The following is a 4906-nucleotide window of genomic DNA, read 5'->3' on the forward strand; positions in this document are numbered from 1 at the left end:
TAACTTTCAGTTCAATGAATTATATGTGTTGTTACATTTGTATTTTTTTAGTTTTTTATTGTGAAAATACTGTACAGAGGGGTTACAATTACATGGGCAAGATAATGAGTAAATTTCTTATCAAGCATTGTAGCCTCCTCCTTTGTTTCCCCTTCCCATCCCTTCCCATCCTCCCTCTGCCCCCCCCCACTCAATTCTCCTCACAACCCTCCTCCCCGCACCAAAGTTGTAAAGTTCATTTTTGACATAATGACTTGTATTTTTGTAATCAATTTTTTAATAACTTTTTCATTTCTTACATCTGAAGAATGAAAAATATGGAATACTTCACAAATTTTCATATCATCCTTGTGCAAGTGCCATGATAATCTCTATATTGTTGTAATTTGGGTAAATGTGCTGCTGAAGCATGTAGTATCCTGTAAAGTTAAGTAGTTAATGATGCAATCTTTATAAAGGCATATATCCTTAGTTGACTTTTTGTAACCAGGAAACCTTATTGTTCCTAAAAATGCTATTGATCTTACTTCTCTAAAATTCTGTGTATATTGGAAAAAACATATTGTTTGGTCGATTGCTCACATTTGCAATTTTTTTGTCAATGACTATTTTAAGTCTTTTTCATTTTAAATTTGATCATACTTTGAAGCCTTTATAGCTAGATCCACAGGTGATAGCTTTTCAAGTACTTATTTATCAACTGAGTTAGCTTTGTGGAGCTAATGGATTCAAAGCAAGCCTTGCTTAAGAGCTCCTTCTAAACTTCTGCAGCTTAAAATTCCTAAATGAGGTCTTACTGGCACAAATGTCTACCTGACCCTTTACTCTTCTTCCATGTAGCAACAGACCAACCAGAATATCTTACCCTGACAGCATAGATTGTCTTACTGGAACAAAACTAATCTTAGTTATAAAGGACCATAGAGAGATGAACAATTAAGACAGAATCTTTTTTTTTTTTTTTAAGACTAGAAGGTATTTTATCAAAATATAATTGTTTCTTATACCTAATATTTCAAAAGTAGCTAAAGCCAAGAAGGTAAAAAAGTTTTGACATGCATGATTACCTAATGTCCTGGCCAGTCTACCATCCAACCAGGCAGGAATTTACACTACTGCCTTTCTTTCACCCAATATTTTCATAGTTACAAGAGAAGTCTATATGTTTCTCCTTGATATTAGGCCTTAAATTGGTAATGTTTATCACATTGTTTCCTCTTGCCTCTAGGCTGTAAATCTACAAATGGTAAAGCTTTAGGTCCAACTCTACCAACACTGAGGTAGAAATAATGGAATAATACTTTAAAACACAGTTGCCTTTGATACCCTAACCACAACAGTACATTGAAAAACATGTGCCTTTTTCTTATATTATATATAGTTACATATTTTATCTTTATACGTGCTAATATTTTATTTCACACAGTGAAACTTACTAGAATTAATTGGTAATTTGACAAATAAATAGATATTTATTACAATAAATAAATTGGAATATAAATAATAAGGTTTAGAATGTACATTTGAATATAAAAAGTATCAATGCAATGTCTTTGGTATAAACTTTTGATACCTTCTAAGTGTTCTTGGTCTTCTGAATTCACATTGTAAAAACAAATTGTTCTTTTCCTCTAATCTATAAGGGACTTTACTCTGCTGCTCTGTTTATTGTTTTAACTCACTGATTCCAAAATATTTTTCTCCAATTTCGGAAGCCTTCCTACTGATTATACCCAAATTTTATGATATGATATCTAAAATGTATTACTTTTCTGCAGGACCCATGGGTCCTAGGATCCCAGGTCCCAGTTATCTGCTTCATCAGATAACAAGGGCAAGATTTCTCACCTAGACTCATGAAACATGTCAACAGAAAGTAATTGAAAATCCATCTCAATTCCTTATGACACCGGAATTAGCAGTTTGCAATTGTGAAATGCAGTGCAACTTAAAATGAAAGATGAGATCACAAAATCTGAAAGTACAGTAATTCAAACTTTCAAACAAATGACCAGCCCATATGTGTGACCAAGATCACAAATGTCACAAAATTATTTTTAATACCCCTCTTCTGATGATTACTGAAAGATTTTTGTCCAGCATAAGTAGGCCAAAAAATTAGTTCCTAGAACGATAGATCCATAATTAGTCTACCAAGGCTAGGAAAACTTGACTTCAGGTCAAATATAATTCACAAAAACATTAATTGAGAATATCGTTAATGCTTCAAAATACTGGTACTTCAGTAAAACTTGGTTCTGTTGTATAAAAATGTTATCATTCACAAACAAATGACAACCTACATTTAATCTCCTGAAAACAGATTCCTTTTGAAATAATCTTTTAAAAATCACATTCACCAAAATAACATTTGACAAGTAGACGATAGTGACATTACAAATTTTTCAAGTTTAGGGTGCAAATTACAGTAGAGTTGATTTATTTATCCAGCACTAATGCCAAGCAGGTTCAACCATTCATTAAAGTGTAGAAATAGTACCACCCACCATTTGTGTTGTTCAGTAGGTGCCTTCCAGAAATGTGTCAAATAGAACAACCTCCCATAATACAAACCCAAAAACCAGCTAATAAAGTAAGTTTCATCACTTAATAAGGTACATTTTGAAAAGTCACAAATAGATGCCTTATCATATGTTGTTTTATGTTTTCCCTATCTATCTAACATAGTAAGAAATATGACTTAAAGTCATGAATATGGGTACTCATCAGAGATGTGACAAACATAAAATCTGTCTTCTGTTTCTACCATATTCCTCTATAGTAGTAAATCGTGGTTTTCTTCTTTTTCCAAAACTTATAGGTAGTAGAAAATATTATCCCATGTAAAATAAAATAATCACAAACCTTTTTACAAAGCCATTTATAAAATTTTGTAGTTAGGAATATATTCTAAGCCATATTTAAACTTTCTTGTTGACTAAAGGTTAATCTTCCAAATGGATGAGAATAAAATCATGTCTAGGTGCTTCACATCTCCAGTCTTGCAAATTGTTATTGCAGATGAATGAATTATGGAAATATAAGCTGACATCAGTTCAAGTATATGCAGGATTGAAACTCCGTGGAATGTATATAAACCTTTCAAAATATTAACAGACAGTTTAACAGAATGACTATCAGGAAGTTGAAACCAGAGAGGAATAATAGTAAAGGCATAGAATGAATGAAAAATGGAACAAGGGGCATGTACAGCTAGAATACTCAATGTACACATGTGATAAAGGAAGTGGTAAATCTGAAATAAATCTTGGAGAAGGGGTTGGTTGAGAATGATAGAAGGAGTCACTCTGATCAAGGAGCATTGGACAATTAGATGGACATATTTTTTGTAATACACTTGCAAAACCTTTTGTAATTTAGTTAGAAAACACAACAAAATACAAAAACACACAAAAATCACAACCAAACAGCAATCTCTAGAGAGGATGAATGTGACTTCTCAAAATTTTAAATAGTCAATGAAGGGTAGTGTTGGGAAAAGCAAACAAAGCTGTTCAAAGAGGGCAGTTTTGGGTAGCAGAGAATTTTGAACAGATTTAAATAGATTGTCTAAGGTTAAGAATCACCTACATCTGCTGCAAATATTTTCTTCTGTGAGTTCTCTTTGTCTGCAATGGATAATCCAGTCCTCAGCCACCCTTGATAGCTTGTGAAGATAGAATGGAAGAAACAAGATCAAGAACCCATTACTCCACTGGAGACAGAAAAGTCCTCTATGTTTTCTTACATCTCTCTTCACTACTCTTTCGTCAAACTTTTAAGTCAAGTGGTTTTGAATTATATCTTTCATTCTTTGTTCTGGCAAAGTAATTAACCAAACTAATTTACTAAATATTATTTGCCATTTTTTCTACCATGCTGTTTACTTGTCTAAGAGAGTCCATTAAACTTCACCGTTGCATTTGGTTGCCACGAAAAACCAACATCTATGTTAATGAGGACAAACTCTAATGTAAAACTTTGTCTCCACAAAACCAGTCCAAGAAGTTGTGACCACAAATATTTAGCTATACTTTTTTCTTTTACCTTGAAAGTCTTCTTGTGTCTAAAGTGTCACAAAAATAAGTACTCCACTACTTTTTGGTTCAATCACTTCTAACCTCAAAGATATATTTTGCTAACAAGATGCTTAGAGGAAACCAAAGTATATTCCACTTTTATGTTCTCTCTTAGGACTCTCCTTAGATACCATATCAGGATCAGTGAAGTTATACTTTGCAAAAATATTTCAATAGATTATTTTTCTCTTGGTCTTGCATTTGCTCAGCAAGATGTATGGAAAAGAATAGAGTTAAATCATCCATACCTTGGGTGACAGTGTCTGTTACAAAAGACAATGCTTGTAAGTCCTAAATCTATGTCCTCCTCTTAGCTCTTGCCTGATTTCCAATTAAGCACAGCTTCTTGGCCTCAAGTCCAGTGAAGCTGAAAGTCTATAAGATATCCTCCTCACCCCGCCCCTCTATATCTTCATGGTTTCTCTTTTAAAGCTCTTTGAAGTTGCCTCATTTGAACATAGAATTTATTTTCCTGTCTTCATTCAATCTATTCTGCATTGTAGTGAGCCATATAGGCTCTGTAAAATCACTTTAGGTAGCAAAAATATTAAGAAAATCTATATCAAAATTTCTGGCCCCCCTCCACTGCTGAAGTCAATATGCTTAGATAGGGCTTGTAAGAACATTGTTTGCTTACCCTTTCAATTTTCTCAATTCTTTTCTGATCCCAAACTTTTTGGCTTATGTAATGAGAAGTCTTCACTACCTCATGTTGATAAGGATATTATTTTTTGTGAGCTGCTTAGAAATGTGTAATCATTGGAGTATCCAATCAGATTTTTTTTTCTATGTTTGAGTGCTTCACGTGCAAAGACATTGGGGAAAGT

General features: G+C 33.2%; 1 pseudogene; it reads right to left on the reverse strand.

Annotated features, from left to right (window-relative positions):
* Positions 1-311: 311 nt before the first annotated feature.
* Positions 312-411, reverse strand: LOC122106962 (annotated as a pseudogene).
* Positions 412-4906: the final 4495 nt, after the last annotated feature.

Source organism: Dipodomys spectabilis, unplaced genomic scaffold (genome assembly GCF_019054845.1).
Source record: "Dipodomys spectabilis isolate Male_0828 unplaced genomic scaffold, ASM1905484v1 ptg000044l, whole genome shotgun sequence".
Classification (NCBI taxonomy): Eukaryota; Metazoa; Chordata; class Mammalia; order Rodentia; family Heteromyidae; genus Dipodomys; species Dipodomys spectabilis.